This window comes from Nilaparvata lugens, chromosome 7, assembly GCF_014356525.2.
Source record: "Nilaparvata lugens isolate BPH chromosome 7, ASM1435652v1, whole genome shotgun sequence".
NCBI classification, from domain to species: domain Eukaryota; kingdom Metazoa; phylum Arthropoda; class Insecta; order Hemiptera; family Delphacidae; genus Nilaparvata; species Nilaparvata lugens.
In genome coordinates, this window is record NC_052510.1 from 9347602 (window position 1) to 9366676 (window position 19075).

Below are 19075 nucleotides of genomic sequence, written 5' to 3' on the forward strand. Positions count from 1 at the left end.
TTGGCACATAGTCAGGGTACATTTATATCAGGTTTACATTGAAGTGGATTGAATCAGTAGGAAGGATGGCTAGTTTACTTTCGAATCGTAACATACGACACATTATCAGGTTAGATTAATATATTATTTTTCCATCGAAGGTCTATCTTTTACCGAAACAACATTCTATTCTATTACTACGTCTTTTAAACTAGTAGTTCTGTGAACAGTAGACCTCACGCAGTATTCTCATCCACAAGTACCTGATTGAAACTATAGACCTCATAGAAATACAGTAATAGACTGGCTTCTCCACACATCTGTGTAATCACTTGTCAGCTGATTTATGATGAATAATTCTATAGTCTGATTTTTACTCTAATATTGGCGTATGAAGGAGGCTCCTTTTTCCTTTTATATTATCCTTGAAATGCAAAATTTCCAAAAACCTTGTATAAAAGGAACATACCCGTCAAATTTCATGAAAATCTATTACCGCGTTTCGCCGTAAATGCGCAACATATAAACATTTAAACATTAAGAGAAATGCCAAACCGTCGACTTGAATCTTGGACCTCATTTCGCTCGGTCAATGAAAAATGAAGACTTGATAATTGAAGATACTCTTTTTTAGACGTGATAAAATTTCCTCTACCACCCTACCTTGAAAGGTTTCTGTAGTTCAACAATAAATCATATTAGTTTCTTTCAAGTTCCTAATTTAATGTATTTCCAGGTATAATGTGTTGTAATTGAAGAATTTAATCTCCCTCAGCAATTTCTCTCTATCCTGCTCTCATTGCTACTTAGCCTATAAATTCTTAACCCTCCTCTCCATTTTCAACTAAATTTGAAACTCAAATGTTTAAAAACACACCTTTTCAAAATCTTATTTCAATACTTTTTATTCTTTATTGATTCAAATAATAAGTAGATCATAGAAATGATAGGGAGAGAAGAAATAAGGTAATCTTGTGCTATTCCTCTCCCGAGTTCAGATAAGGTTGCACATAATCCAAAATAAGTTAAGTCTTGTAGTTGTTCGCTTCACAAAATTGTCAGTCCTTAATTATTTTCACAAAGTAGATTTTGGAATTCAGATGCTTCAAAGCTCAAACAAATATAGAAGAAATATTTCACATTATTATCATCAAAATATATTCTCATTTGTTTTTCTATTTCAAATCTTCCATCCATAGAATAAATTTATCCTCATCACTCTATATTTAATTCGAATTTGATCAATTTCCACAATTCAAACACACCATTTTTATCTCTTTTCTGTATAGGGCTACTTGTAATAAAAATAGAAAGAAAAATAAAATATCTCAGTACCCTTTTTGAATTATTTAAAACTTCATATCACTTGAAAATGGCATCAATGTCCGAAACATGTTGTGATTAAATAACACCATTTTTACTTTGAAGACACACCTTCTTCAATGTTCCAATTTCTTCCTATTTTTATTCTCATCTCTCTAAAATAATTTTATCACAATCATTCTCCTCTCATCTTCCGGGAATAATATTCAATCACTTAATTTTTATTGGATCAGTTTCCACAACTCCAATGCCAAATGACTCGGTTAAATCCAATTTTGGATTGGAATCGAACTTTGGTTTATGGAAAAGATGGAAACCTTTGAAGAAGGTTTCTCCTAAAACTTCGTATATAAACCAATCAAAGCCTCAGCACCCTGCTATTGTTCTATGCAATCTAATATGCATCCATTCTCAGCAATTATGCGCTACAACGTAACAGCTCCTTCCTCGACTATTCCGAAATCCGAATTATATAATATGACCTTTTGTTCTAGAATTTTCTATAAGACTGATATTAATACATTCCAACTCTGTAATGTTTCAACATGACATAATATAGAATACACGTAGTATGTTCTTGTAGACCATCCATGGATGGTCTCATTGATATTCATACTTCTGATAACTCATGAAAAATTCTAATCTCCTTTGTGAAACACTAGCTAAACTAATAACCTAAGTATCAGCTCTTTCAGTTGACCTTATGCTTATAGCATAGCAAAATGAATGTTGAAGTAGGATCGATTCTCCTCAAGTGGATAATGAATATTGCCATAAATCTCCAGAAAATATTTACTGGAAACAATGATGAATGCCCTATAGACATTCACGTCACTTAATAGCAGAAGGCGGCAATCTGTCATCACAAAAAAGCGCCATCGAAAATAGCAGAAGGGATGATGTAGTGCTGTCGCACTCTCGCACATGTACATGCGTGTGTTGTCGCACTCTCACACATGTGTGTGTGTTACTGCTTTTAACGTATAGCCACCGATTTGGGGGCTACATGCCTTCGAACAGGAAACTATTCTCTTAATGCCAAGGACGACTTTGATAGAGTACTGGCGCTCCAGAGAGGGGATTTTCGGTCCGAAAGAGTATTATTATGAGGCTGGAGCTCGAAGGAGGATGATAGCGGATGATGATGTAGGTTAGGATAAAGTGAGAGAACAAGGGAGAGAGAAAGTGTGAAAGAAGGAAGTAGAGAGAGAGAGAGAGAGAGAGAGAGAGAGAGACAAAAAGAGAGAGAGGCAGAGAGATAGATAGATGGATACATGAATGGAGAAAGCGTGATTGAGAGGGAGAGAGAGATATTAAATTAGATTAGAGTTCTTTATTTATGTATGTTACAATATTTACTGGCTTATACACTAATTCACATTAAATGACGGTAATGCTAATTGAACAACGAATTTTACAAAGTATAAAAAATGTAATCAATGAGAATAAATATTGAATGCAAACAGAATAACGTAACGATAATATTTTATAATTGAGTGAGAGAGAGAGAGAAAGATATCTGTAGGAGAGAGAGTTGAGGAGAGAACAAGGGAGAGAGATAAGGAGAGAACAAGGGAGAGAGTGAGTATGCGAATCAACGGGTTATCACCTCCTCATTCCCCGTCTCTTTCCTTTTCGTACGGCCCTCGTGCGTGACGCTCAGTGTGTCCAAGTTGTATTGCCTACCCGCAGAGTTATGTTTCCCTATCGTGATACACACCCTCCCGCCCCGTATCATCACTATGATACAGAAGGGGAGGCTGGGATCCTTTCTGCTTCATCCAGCGCTGTACCCCGAAATTTGGCGCAGTCGCTCTGTCAAGTTCGCCAAGCGTGGCTTAAGCTTCCTTCTCCAGTCGACAGGATGCTCTGATACAAGTTTTGTATCGATACACTTTGGAAACAGCAGAATAATTAAGGTTGATAGATTGGGAATAAGAGTATCTGGCTCCAGTCTTTTGACTAAATAGCCTAAAACTATGAATTATGAATTTTTTTAAAAAATAATTTGATATTACCAGTGCACGATTCATATCTGGTTTTCAAGAGACAAAGTTCTATAGTTTCTAGCTTCACTTTAAACTATCAGCTTTGATTGAATGAGAATCTTAGGTGAATCCTACTTGATGCTGATTACCGAGTGGACATGTACTTGAACAGGTTACAGTTTCAAGCATTCAAGTAAGCGTGAATATATGGTTCGAGCTTTGATCATGAATACCGTCAGAATGGTACTGGATGAAGTCACTGTTTGAGTGAATTTGAAAGCTATCATGTTCGTATACTCACTCAGCCGTTTCTGATATTACATGATAAAAGAGTTCAAGTAAGTGTCTACACAGTTGAGTTAGATACTTCCGGTAACCTGTCTCCGATAGCTAGAACCATAGAGAAACAATAGCGTAAGTAGATATCCCATTGGGATTATTGGGAGTTTATGTCGCAACTTTTACTGTTATCTCAAGCCGATTACTGTTGATAATTTTCGAACTTTACTGTTTTGTTTGGGTGAGAGTGAGAGAACGGCACAATAAATATGAGTGTCACACAGCTTTACGGGAAAGAATTACATGAACTAGCGGCTTGAGATAACAGTAAAAGTTGCGACATAAACGCCCTATACCATGGGATATCTACTTATGCTATTGTGCTCATATTGTTTCTCTATGTTAGAACGTCAACTAGAATTGTGAAAAGTAGGCGAAACAATGATCTAGTAATTTTAAACTACATTTGAACAATGAAGCAACGACTACTGATATTATGTTGCAGAAGAAGTAGAGATTGGGCTCTAGTTAATATCAATCGAGCTCTGAGTTAATGGGTTGGATAGAACTATTTGAAAATGCTTTTCTTCAAGAAATTTTATGCCTTATCCACCCATACTGTTACTATGTATCAAGTAATGTAATCCAATGTGTGGTTCATTGATACAGTGTTTAGTCTGGAACATGTCAGATTATGAGAGATATATTTTAATATAATAAATAGCTTATCAACGTCACTGTACAAAGTACAACGTACCTGAGAAGAATGCTATTCTCTGCGGTTTCAAATTCTCGTAATAATAAAATCGAATATTCATCTCAAATTTCACCCCTCAACTGGATTATGATGAATCCGTCAGACATGAATACCGTCTATTATCTTCACCGTCTATTATAATTATTATCATCTCGATTCTCATTATAGATTATAGGTACTCTGATTGGGCTCTAATTGAACTTCAAAATCTTTTCATTCTTAGTCCGTGAATTACCACATATTTGATTTAACATTGTAAATCAAGTTTTCAATTCATAAATCCTTCACAGGTTTCAAATATTTTGTTTTGCTGTGTATATGCTTTGTTTTGCTGTGCATCATGTTTAAATCCGTGACAACTGAAATGTGCTTGAAATTAATATCAAGCGATCTTATTCTTTTTCCAATCACATCTTATTCTTTTTCCAATTATATTTTCAGTGGAATAATAACGTATTTCACAGAGAACAGGAGACTGTTCTTCCTATTCAATACACAATATGTATATGAGTTTGACGTTGATAGAGGAATTTTCATTTTTGATACAGTGATATTTCCAGTGCTTTATGAGAAACTTGATATTACAAAATGCTGCGAACAGTCTAGAATGTTTCATCTCTTTTATGAAAGACAAGTTTTGCAGGTTATTGGAGAAGATTCCTAGGAATAAATGTTTTGGCGATGGTATGGGAAGGTTATTGATCACTTTTCTAGGAATAGATGTATTGTCGATAGTGCGAGAGAAGGTTATAAGAGAAGTTTTCTAGGAATAGATTTATGGGCAATAAAGAGAGAAGGTAATAATGTGACTGAAAGGTGCCATGGAGAAAAACGAGTAGAATGATAAAAAGGGATCATTTTTCACTCAACTTTTATTGGACGACAGTAATGCGAGTTGTCAGCCAGCATAAGTGTGCATTTCTCATCGAGGCGAGAAGTTTTGGCAAAGTTGAAAAGTTTCAAAACTTAAAAACCAAAGTTTCGGAGTCCAGAGGAATGTCGAAAATCTTTGGAATTTTTCAACGATTCTCTCATTCTGGCATGTGGACAAGAATTCTATCAGAGGAATTATCTCGCGAAATTTTTTTTTTTGGATAGGCCTACTCTAACGCGAAAAGTTGGATGAAAAACTATTACTGAGATTTTGTGATTCAGTTGAAGTGAGAAACCTGTAAATTGAATGTTTTATTGAATCCAGGTTTAAACAAGGATCTTTGCACAAATAGGAGATTTTCGAAACATCCAATGAGAATCTGATAAATTATAGATTCACAATCTTGGAAATGCATCTACAAGTTGATAACATTTTTCCAAACAGTTTTCATAGAAAAGTATTACTATAGTTCTCACAAATATAGATGACTTACCTTGGAATATGTTCAAAATAATAACTGAACAGAAAATAGGTATTTCATGAATAGTGATATTTGAGATTTGATATAATACAGGAAATTGAAGAGAATATGATGCTTTATGAGGTCATGATTAGCACGGATTTTTCAATCAATCGTTAAAAAGTTATAAGGCCAAAAAGATGAAAAATCGGAGCCGGAAGGGTTATTCTTGAAAATGTGACATCTTCGAAACTCATACCTAGAAAACTATGAGAGACATGGAAAAATGGTACAGATGAAACTTGTAGGCTAATTTGTAAGTTTTAATTTTGCATTCGATAAAAATTTCCGATAGACGCATATTGTTCGAAATATTTGCAAAAAATAAAATATAGTATTTTCAAACCACACTCAACCCCCTTGCACAGGGGATAGGAGTGAGGATTTTTGATATGTTTACCCCCTTACTATCCTTAGAATCCTTAGAAGAGCTGCGGGGGCAAAAATTGTGTTCCAAACTTCTCCCTCTATAACTTTTTTTGAGCATTCATTGCCTGGAATGAGAACCCAACCCCCGAAAAATCACTTGTATCAAACTACGAGACTCATATCACACACAGCCCGTATCAAAATGCGCTTCCTTTCGGTAAGGGTGGAGAATCCAGCAAGAGGTTTGAGGTTTGTAGGGAGGCAGCTGCTGATCGGGTCCACGGCCAGAGTTGTGTCAGCATCCTGCTACATCAGCAGAATGCATCATCAATCAGCGGCGCCGATGACGCGATAGCCTCATTGGTCAGCGAGAGGATCAGCAGTTGCTGCTCAACATTCGCTTCTATCAGCCGCCTGGGCAGAGGACAGATCAGGTAGGCATCTCGCATGCAATTCAAACTGTGAAATCAATACCGAGTGCTGACTGCTGACTCGTGATAGATAGTCAGCGCAAGTAGCTCTTTTATTGCTTGAGGGTAATGTGTCTCGTGCAATCTGTAACCAGCGCTTGTGATAATCAGTCTCTACGTTGAGTTCTGATTGTGTCTTAAGGATAGACTGAACTCTGATTTACTGTACTTGACATCTCTGATGTACTGTACTCAAATACACATGACCTCACTTCTTGATAACCTCATTCTATCTAGAATTGAAATTCATATTCATGAATGAAGCTACAATGGCATTAATCTGGTTGTGAATAAAGTTCATCTTAAATTGATGTAAGTTCATCTGTGGAGTGTTACTTGAATTCTAGGCTGGTTTCTAGGTTTATAACCTCAATGCCTTCAATAATTTTTGAATTATCATAATTATATAATGATAATTATTATTTGATTCAAGTACATTAATTTATTGAAAGCATTGAGGTTATAAACCTAGAAACCAGCCTAATAATAATGAACTAATAATAATAATAATAATTCTAGGCTGGTTTCTAGGTTTATAACCTCAATGCCTTCAATAAATTGATGTACTTGAATTAAATAATAATTATTATTATATAATTATGATAATTCAAAAATTATTGAAGGCATTGAGGTTATAAACCTAGAAACCAGCTTAATAATAATGAACTAATAATAATAATAATAATTCTAGGCTGGTTTCTAGGTTTATAACCTCAATGCCTTCAATAAATAATGTACTTGAATTAAATAATAATTATTATTATATAATTATGATAATTCAAAAATTATTGAAGGCATTGAGGTTATAAACCTAGAAACCAGCCTAATAATAATGAACTAATAATAATAATAATAATAATATTCTAGGCTGGTTTCTAGGTTTATAACCTCAATGCCTTCAATAAATTAATGTACTTGAATTAAATAATAATTATTATTATATAATTATGATAATTCAAAAATTATTGAAGGCATTGAGGTTATAAACCTAGAAACCAGCCTAGAATTTAAGTTCATTATTATTTTATAATGAAATTCTTTACAGTAGCAGAAGTCTTCGGAGTGATTTACAGCATTCAATAGGGATTCTCGTTTAATAATAATTATTTATCAATTAGCATTTGAACAAATGCAACTTCTAATTTATCTCTATTTGTACTTGAATTGAGTTATCAAGATTATGTATTTGGTTGTATATGAAGTTATGAATCAACTAATATAACATGAGCTTATATCTTCGTTGTGTGGCTTGAACTCATGACTGGATTTGTTAACCTCATTTCTGTTGAGTATTTTTGACTTTTATAGTATAGTTAAGGATTCCACTCAGATTTGATAATGTTCATGAATGAGCTGTAAATGCTTATCATCAGTGGTTGAAGGATAAGCTACGTTCATTAATGGATAAAATTTAGATTTTCAAATATCTCAATTGATAGGCTACAATTTTATGATGTTGAGATGCGTTTACATGTTTTAAAATGTTGATGATGGTGTGATAATCATCAGATTTCGAGAGCAAGTCAACACTTGTTCTGTTATTCATCCCTTTAATTTTCTTTTCATAAAAAAAAACTAAGACTTATTAATTGATTTTTTTATTAAAGTACTAAAAATTTATTCATTGTTTGTGGTTTGACGAAACAATTCCTGCCAAAAATTAATAAATCTAAAACATTATTCCATCAATACATTCTACTACACTGACTATTGTAGGGATTTGTATGGAATGGAATAGATTAATGGGTTTATATATTATATGTAAGCTTTTGAATTCTAAATTCGTGAAATAAAAATCTCCGATTTTTCCAGTGTAGGAAGAGGTATCTTTTGCATTTCAATCTAGAGTAAAAGGACTTGAATAATCGGATACTGAAAGTAATATCTTGTACATCTCCTGTAGACGGACTATGCATTTCGGTCGGATTTGAAGATAAACATTCTGAACTTAACATTTTCGAACAGTAATATAACTTGGGATAGATACTAGTCTAGAAATTTCATTATTATTCATGTTTTATGCATCATACGACTCTCAAAATTTACATATATTTATTATTAATATCCTAGTTGAGACTCCAGTTCATTATTTTTATTAGCAATTCTATGAATTTCAACTCTGTCATCAAAGCAAAACAGAAAAAATAGATTTGAATAAAGATATAATAGCCATGAGATGCAATTCGACTATCATGATAGCATAATAAAATAACTAGCACAATTAATTCGGAGTAATGCAACTTTTGAAAAGAACGTTTAATTGGAAAGGAACGTTTAAAGGCATTATTTGGAATTATGGAAGATTCAATAAGAACGGCACATTACTGAAGATCACCTCTCACATTTCGTTATTAATCCGACGAAAGATACAAATTACCATGATACTACTCTCAAATAAACGTTCAATATCTTGTGAGTTCATGATTATCATAAATGTTATTACAATCATAATTAAAATAGATTTTTATTAATTCAGTAATTGATCTAATCTTGTACATGGAAATAAATACTTCAGAGAGTTTATAAAATACCATCAAGCGATGGTATTATTCATATTGGTAACCATGAGCTGTGATTTTGAGAAATATCATATAGCTACTCAAAATGTATGAATTCAGGGCTACTTTCTCCAATTTATAAAAAATAATTATAGTACCCTTTGGAATCAATAGAATAATACAATAAGAATACAAATTATAACTAGTTTCAGTCTTCACACCATCTTCAGGTTATTTAACCTGTAGAATTATAGTCAGGTTTTAATATTCTACTTTATAAACCATATAACTAATAATTATTGTAGCTTATCTACAATAAATATCTTGACAGTTGATGGATGTTAAATAAAATATCATTCAACCAATAAGAGAGCAGCAATTCAGTCGACATCACAACAGCTAAAGGGAGAGTTCAAGCAATCACAAGCCAACCAATGAGAGAGTAGCGATTTCGTTGTCATGCCTACAGCCAATGAGCGTTGCGTAAAAAAGAATGCAACCAATCACAAGCTAACAAATGAGATTGTGGTAATTCCGTTGTACGGGAAGATGAGAAGATGAATTAGAGAAGAAGATGAATTTCAACCAGATACAAGCTAACCAATAACAGAATAGCAATTTTGTTGTCATGAAGACTAAATTAAATGAACTAGTATCTATGTGCATGGTCTTTTTATCCAATATCCAATAATGGTGTTTGTATTCAATTCAATCATCACTTTGATTAACGATAACATTTGAATAGCTTAGGATGTTATTAGTTCAGAGAACTATAAGATACTAAATGGTTGTATGATTGATCTGAATAATCCATAATCCCTATCTAATAGATTCTATCACAGAATCTATAATCCATAGATACCTCTACAGTTCACAGTATGATCAGTTAAATACCAATATTTGGAATTCCAGTTTTTAGTTTCTGTTGATACGAAGCCCCTAGTGTTCTCAGAATTCTGGCCAGTGATATTCGACATTCAGCGGTTTCTCAGTACCTATAATAAGCCTCTATTGTTCTCAGAATTCTGGCCAGTGATATTTATCTATTTATTCATTTAATCATTCAGAATCACACAACTTACAGAAAAGTACCACAGGCTTATAAGCACAAAACGGTTCCAATTCTAATTTATACAACAGTCCAAATGTAGCTAGGTTATGTGTCACTCAACATTCATCAAGTACACACTCAATTTACAATTTGTGCCGTGCTATGAATTTAGAAAGTTAATTTTGAATTTAGAATTTAGAAGCACACACAATATAACTTAATAAAAGGGATGCTTGATAAACATACCTAGTGCTAGAGAACGGGAAACCAGAAATGACAAGAGAGACAACGAAATAGAGAGAAGGTATCAACTATATTGTCACCTCTTACAGTTAAATTCAACAATTAATAAAACAAAGAAGTTAATAAAACAAAGAAATCAATAAACAACAAATAAAACAAGAAGAAGAATCATGTAAACCGAAAATAAAATTACTAAATTTAGAAATTTATCTCTGATATACTTAATTCGGTAATAACCTACTCTGTATGCTCTACATTTTAAAACGTTTTAGATTGAATCATAAAAGCTTAAAGGACTCTAATTTCAAAAGAGCAATTATTGAAAATTATCATCGATATGTCTCAGAAGTTAATCATAAATAAGAATAAATATTTTAAGAAAAGATCCACATAAAATTCATAAAATTCTTAGAACATTAAATTTTGAACACACTTGGAAACTTTAAAACACTATCAAAACATTATCAAATATTAATGATCCCCCCCAATAATAACTATTTAGTATCTTTATATCATGAACGCTGCAAGGACAAACATTCCTCAAGTATCACATCATGGTATACTACCTTAAAAAAAACTATTCAAAAATATATGTCATCAAAACAAATTTAGGAAAGGTTAGGGTCCTTGAAACTTCATTTGATCCTTTACAACTTTAAGATGAGAATTATTTTAAAACATTAATTTAATCAATAAGGGACATTTAAAAATTCATGTACTCATTCAACTTTTAGTAGTTTAGAAGATTATAATTATTTATAAATTTAAAGAAAACTGAAATTCCCAGCTGGATCCTTACAGAGAAAATATGGCCTCACTTTTCAATGTAAAGATACAACCGAAAATCTATTACTCAAACCAAATTAATAAAATTAATAAACTATCTATCCCCAATAATATCTCAAAATTATGATTTAACAAAAGTCTAATTCCGCACGTTTTACTTGATTGAAAGTCTGTCGTCACTAAAACCCATTTTGTCACATCCGGAGTTCCTGGGACGTTCGTTTAATTTGGAAAAAAGTTGTTACCTCATAGCTGTTTCTTCAAATTGAATCTAGGCTCGGTGATCGAGCTCTACACGTCCAGATGGACAGGAGACAGCATACCCCAAGCTAGGACGGCCATCGATTCAGAGGCGTCTCAGCGGCTTAAAGACACACGTTCATGAACCCATGAAATGATGGATTCGTACGTTGATCCCCGTACTTACACCGCTGTTAGAATAAAAAAATAAACTAGGATAATACAAATTAACTTAACTTCAGTTATATAATAAAATCAAGGCATTACCTACTTCAATCTCTTGATTTAAAAGAATAGAATTTATTTGTAATAAGGGTTACGCCCTATACACAAAGCGATGAGTACATAGTATTCCATAATAGGCCTACATAGTACATAATTCACAAGTTGATTGAACAACTTTCCATATCAACTTTCGAGTATAGTTGTTTAATATCAAAAAGATTCTCTTGAAAAATTATATGATATTTAGGTGATTTCTCCCTAATCAAAATCATTGAAATGATTTCAAATATAACAAATAAAGATGATAAAATTACTAATAGAATTAATCATAAAATACAGTCTCTGAAAATCTCACAAATTGACAGATCTATTTTTATAAATAATAATAGCTTTCTCTTCAGAAATAATACAAGCCAAAAATATCTTAATTCCTTCTAATAGGCACTCTATATTTCTACAAAACATATACCGTTCATTTTCTTACAACATTTTTCAGTTTGAATTACCATTTCCATCTTCCATTCAAATCAAAAGGACTATTCTCAATTTTTACACTTTAATTACGGTACATTACAATAAATACTTTGATGGAAGCTTTCATTGAAGATAATTTCCTTAATTATATTATAAATCTATGACGTACCTTTAGTAGCGGTTATAGGAGAAAAATCTCCATTGTGAGGTGACAATTTGATACTCTCTCTCTCTCTTCTTAATTAAAGCGACTACATAGGCAAAAGACTAAAAATGCTGCTGGAACAAAAGGTTCCAGAGCCAAATACTAAAAAAAGCCTAAAGCTGGCATGGAAGCCATGATTAATACAAAGTTCTGAACAGACTACATTTTAGTACTGCTTATGTCGGAGGACAGACGCTGAGTGAAGCCACTTCGCTTTTCTCGTCTTGAGGTGGACAGCTGTGAGATCGTCCATACTAAATAGACCTAACCAACACCAACTGTGATTGGCAGTTACTATTCTCTAGAAAAATTTCCACCAATAGAAAGGGACGTTACAACTACAATTTAAGATACATTCTCCCACCAAGTGACAGCTATTTTTCCTAGGCAGCTATAAATTCCTTGCCTTATAAGGTTGTGAACCAGACTTATATTCTAGGAAAATCGTTGATCTTCCCACAACTTCTACACACACACCTATAGAGTCGACACTACACAACGCAAAAAGCAAGGTTCATGAACTAGACTGTTGCTCCAGGAAAATTGATGTTATTCCTAGGATCCTAGCTTCTACGCACACACTTACAGAGTCAACACCACACAACACAGAAAAGCAGAACAGCAAAATCCATTTTTATAACAGGCTAACTTCTCAGGCTAATTTGCATAATTCTCATCACTCACAATTGTAACAATATTTATTGCTACAATACTCCCCCTTCTTGAGTGTGGAACACCGGGTTGAGTCGTAAAAAAATTTGGCAGAAAACAACATGACAATGCTATCGGTAACACCCTGTATAAGACCAATAACTACAAAAAGGAATTATTCACCTCAAAATTTCAAATAAAATACTAATAATGAATCTCAGACTAATCAAACTCGAACTACAATCATGTGAAAGCAACAAAATTTTTAATGAATTTCAAAGAACTAGCCATAAACATCAGGAGGAACAAGCAAATAACCAAGTTCAAAATTTTTAAATAACCAAGTGGACTAGCAACAAATTTCGATCTCACAAAAGTTAAGACAAATCACCATGAAGGTAATCAACTAATTTGGAATAATCAAGATATCTAAGAAAACCTTGTGGAAAACTCGTAAAATTTTGCAACATAAGACACCAAAAAAATTTTGTAAAGTCAACTAGAAATTGTGCAAAACCGGCTGCCAAACTCCACATCTAGACGGGCCCTGTCTCATATGAAGCTAAACAACCAGTAATAGACATCAATCAACAGTGACAAAATAAAATCAAAATTAATTCAGACAGCTATTTTCCTAAAGGGGCAGTGTAGAAACCCAGTATGTGCACCTTTTACTGGTCCCTCACAACTGATAAGATAATTTGCTGAAATTTCTCCCAGACAAAGATAAAACGACCAAAATATTCAAAGAGACTCTCCAATCAATACTCAGCTGTTAAGTTCATAATCAGATTATCCCATAGTTAACCTCAACAAAAAAAAACTCAAAATAGAAACAACAAATTAAAAAAAATTATCAAATTATCACAATCATATGACCAGACCCTCATAACTCGACAAGTTGTTAAAATCGAGCAACTGACATTTGACGCATCTCACCACTGAAACAGCTGACGGCCGCCTCATGTCAAAGCAACCCTGACCTACGTATGCAACCGCTTTTCAATGTCATGAAGCCAATAACTACACAGAGTTAACTCACATGCAACGATGTTAGCAGCTTACGTATCATGATACACGTTGACCTTGATACACGTATCAACTTAGCAACAAAACTCATATCACCCATTTATACTCTCCATCTCGTTCCTTGCAATTTCGTGCAACAAAATAACGTCGGTTTTAGCTGAAGATAAAGGACATCGCGAATTGTCCCACAATTACCCAGCAACACCTACGCTACAATTCTGAATTTTCCCTTTTGGAAAAGACTAAGATCTTCACTGTTTCACAAACAGAGATACAACTATTCAGTACATCATTACCACTTAATTTCCGTTACTCATTACTCACTTGGGACAGCAACATTTGAGGACAATATACATACACCAGTATACCTACTATTTGTGCTTCCTATCACCTTGGTACAACCACAGTATCACAACTAATGGACCTTGGCAACTCAAAAAAAAAAAAAACTGACTACGATATTCTCTCAACACATCAAATTACTACTTACTATCTTCTCCTTGTATACTCAATTAAACTCATTTCTCCAGCACATGAAGAAATATGACAGTACAAACGCCTAGGCCAATGATCATGATAACAGACACTGAACCATATCATAAAGAAAATTTTCCACTATCGACTAGTATATAACTGAACTAAGCTCCACCAAAAATATTTGAACAAAATTTATACTGCCTACCACACTCAAAGAAGAACCTTCAGAAACTCAAACCTTTATTTTAAGAATTCCATTGACAAAGACAAGCTAAAGCAAACAACATAAGCATTTTCTCAAGATTAATAAAAAAATAGTTCCATATTCTATAGTACTGAAACCTGTTCCATTTCCCGTTACATATTCCCTTTTTTTTTATCATCACAAAAGTTGTGAAAAATTGAGTTACCTAGATTTTCTTCCCGTTTCCTATTTTCTATTTTTTTTTGTTTTATTCAATCATTTTTCCATTTTTATGTTATATTAAAGAACTACCTTTCCTATTCTTCTACATTTCCCGTTTCTTCCCCCTTTTAATATTAATCACTTTTGCTGCAATTATATAGGACATGATTCTATATCCTGTCTATCTTATTCAATTATTCTTCACTTTATTATTACCCATCAAATAATATCTATAAAAATTCAAGGTCACCATACTAAACCAACACTATAATTTATTGAATCTCCCTAATTTATCCTCACAATACTGCAACAAAAAATAATCAATTATCCTATCACCAAGTAAAATTAATTCTCATAATTAATTATCACCATACAATTCAAATATTATTTATTTATTTTTAATTTCCCCAATTTCTCTGTATTGAAATAAATTACTTTCCACTGTCTGTATCACCAAATTAACTATAGCAGTATAATATTTATTATTACAAAATCCCAATTAAACTTTTCTCAATCTTTCTCTCATTTATTATACTCATTTCAAATTCACATTGACTTATTAATAATATAACCCTTTTTCCTATTAAATAAAACTTTAGATTTTCACTACCCACATTATTTAGATAAATTTTATCCCAAGAAATTAGATAATAAATTTTGACAGTGTATTGTGGCCATTCCCAGCTATCAATCTAACGAACCTTTCAACTGAGGCTTACCCTAAAATTTCAAAAAAAAATCCTGATCTTGGTTAGCATTCCATCTATTTTCTTCAGACCCCCATAAATCTTCAGAAAGGAACCACACCAGTCACCAGAATAAAACCTAATTTTAGCTCATACTACTCTGAGTACCTGTTGCTAAAATTCTATCTTCCATTCCACAAATACAACAAGGATAGTCCCAGCTATTAACCTTGATTTGTCATATGGACCTCATCTGAGTAGTGCCCCTTACAACTGGCGACACTCACTCCAGATACTTAATTCATCAAACAAAACTACAACTTCAACAGATAAGATTTCTCACATCTACCTATCTAAGCTCAAAAAAATTACCACAGCCTAAAGGAAACGTTAACAAACCCTATCACGTCTGACAACTCTCTTTACAATGCCAGACCACAAAATACACCCTATATTTTTATACCACATAACTGACCCTACCAATGAAATATTATCAAACAACTGAAATTCCAGTACTAATCAGATAACTAAATTTTGATAGACGAACATCTCAAACAATATAATAAAGGATAGACAATGTTTGTCTCGGCACCAACCTTACAGTATGTTGGCTCACCAGACCCGCTATTGAAGATCAGCATCACGGACAACATCAAGACTCAACACTGCAGCCATCGTCTATCAGCTCAATCAAACGCAAAATCGCCATTCACAAGACTTGGTGGTCTTTGATGCAACACTGAAATTAGGTTTTCATTAGAAGATGCAAGGACTAATTTAAACACAAAATCAAAACTCAAACAAACAAAATAAATTCAACTAAATCAATCAATTATTATTTTTCTGCTATACTCCTCAAATCTAACCTTCCTTCAACTTTATTCTCAATTATCCAGGCTACAATCTGCAATGCTACTGTCACTACAGTCTTCTGACATATCATAACTTCCACTAAATTTCTGACTGTCCCTAACATGTCATTTTCTATAAGAATCTCGAAAAATGAAATTGTCCCTACACCAGTATAATGCCTTGAGCTAGGGCATCACAGCTAAATGGAAACACAGACAGGGAAAATATTAATATTGATCACATTAATAAAATAATAAAAAATTCAACTTCAATTAGTTTATCTTCAGCATTTGTATGCTGCTCCAAACTTCAATACTCATTTCTGGAATCAAGCATTCATTAGCCATAAGAATGTTTATCAATTTTATGAATAAACTGATTTGAAATTAACATAATAAGTCAATAAAAAGAGCAAAAGCAGCAGAGTGGCGCAGCGAATTGTGCCGTGCTATGAATTTAGAAAGTTAATTTTGAATTTAGAATTTAGAAGCACACACAATATAACTTAATAAAAGGGATGCTTGATAAACATACCTAGTGCTAGAGAACGGGAAACCAGAAATGACAAGAGAGACAACGAAATAGAGAGAAGGTATCAACTATATTGTCACCTCTTACAGTTAATTCAACAATTAATAAAACAAAGAAGTTAATAAAACAAAGAAGTTAATAAAACAAAGAAATCAATAAACAACAAATAAAACAAGAAGAAGAATCATGAAAACCGAAAATAAAATTACTAAATTTAGAAAGTTATCTCTGATATACTTAATTCGGTAATAACCTACTCTGTATGCTCTACATTTTAAAACGTTTTAGATTGAATCATAAAAGCTTAAAGGACTCTAATTTCAAAAGAGCAATTATTGAAAATTATCATAGATATGTCTCAGAAGTTAATCATAAATAAGAATAAATATTTTAAGAAAAGATCCACATAAAATTCATAAAATTCTTAGAACATTAAATTTTGAACACACTTGGAAACTTTAAAACACTATCAAAACATTATCAAATATTAATGATCCCCCCCAATAATAACTATTTAGTATCTTTATATCATGAACGCTGCAAGGACAAACATTCCTCAAGTATCACATCATGGTATACTACCTTAAAAAAAACTATTCAAAAATATATGTCATCAAAACAAATTTAGGAAAGGTTAGGGTCCTTGAAACTTCATTTGATCCTTTACAACTTTAAGATGAGAATTATTTTAAAACATTAATTTAATCAATAAGGGACATTTAAAAATTCATGTACTCATTCAACTTTTAGTAGTTTAGAAGATTATAATTATTTATAAATTAAAGAAAACTGAAATTCCCAGCTGGATCCTTACAGAGAAAATATGGCCTCACTTTTCAATGTAAAGATACAACCGAAAATCTATTACTCAAACCAAATTAATAAAATTAATAAACTATCTATCCCCAATAATATCTCAAAATTATGATTTAACAAAAGTCTAATTCCGCACGTTTTACTTGATTGAAAGTCTGTCGTCACTAAACCCCATTTTGTCACATCCGGAGTTCCTGGGACGTTCGTTTAATTTGGAAAAAAGTTGTTACCTCATAGCTGTTTCTTCAACTTGAATCTAAGTTCGGCGATCGAGCTCTACACGTCCAGATGGACAGGAGACAGCATACCCCAAGCTAGGACGGCCATCGATTCAGAGGCGTCTCAGCGGCTTAAAGACACACGTTCATGAACCCATGAAATGATGGATTCGTACGTTGATCCCCGTACTTACACCGCTGTTAGAATAAAAAAATAAACTAGGATAATACAAATTAACTTAACTTCAGTTATATAATAAAATCAAGGCATTACCTACTTCAATCTCTTGATTTAAAAGAATAGAATTTATTTGTAATAAGGGTTACGCCCTATACACAAAGCGATGAGTACATAGTATTCCATAATAGGCCTACATAGTACATAATTCACAAGTTGATTGAACAACTTTCCATATCAACTTTCGAGTATAGTTGTTTAATATCAAAAAGATTCTCTTGAAAGATTATATGATATTTAGGTGATTTCTCCCTAATCAAAATCATTGAAATGATTTCAAATATAACAAATAAAGATGATAAAATTACTAATAGAATTAATCATAAAATACAGTCTCTGAAAATCTCACAAATTGACAGATCTATTTTTATAAATAATAATAGCTTTCTCTTCAGGAATAATACAAGCCAAAAATATCTTAATTCCTTCTAATAGGCACTCTATATTTCTACAAAACATATACCGTTCATTTTCTTACAACATTTTTCAGTTTGAATTACCATTTCCATCTTCCATTCAAATCAAAAGGACTATTCTCAATTTTTACACTTTAATTACGGTACATTACAATAAATACTTTGATGGAAGCTTTCATTGAAGATAATTTCCTTAATTATATTATAAATCTATGACGTACCTTTAGTAGCGGTTATAGGAGAAAAATCTCCATGGTGAGGTGACAATTTGATACTCTCTCTCTCTCTTCTTAATTAAAGCGACTACATAGGCAAAAGACTAAAAATGCTGCTGGAACAAAAGGTTCCAGAGCCAAATACTAAAAAAAGCCTAAAGTTGGCATGGAAGCCAAGATTAATACAAAGTTCAGAACAGATTACATTATTTAGTACTGCTTATGTCGGAGGACAGACGCTGAGTGAAGCCACTTCGCT

The 19075-nt window shown here is 32.7% G+C and overlaps 1 protein-coding gene across 6 annotated transcripts in view; it reads left to right on the forward strand.

The window, feature by feature from the left end:
• Positions 1-6348: 6348 nt before the first annotated feature.
• The window catches only part of LOC111057584 (glutamate receptor ionotropic, kainate 2), a 208988-nt gene continuing 196261 nt past the window's right edge, over positions 6349-19075 (forward strand). For all 6 annotated transcript variants that reach the window (XM_039433629.1, XM_039433631.1, XM_039433632.1 and 3 more), the window contains exon 1: positions 6349-6523. The gene's annotated coding sequence lies outside the window, so the exon portion shown is untranslated. The remainder of the gene's footprint in view (positions 6524-19075) is intronic.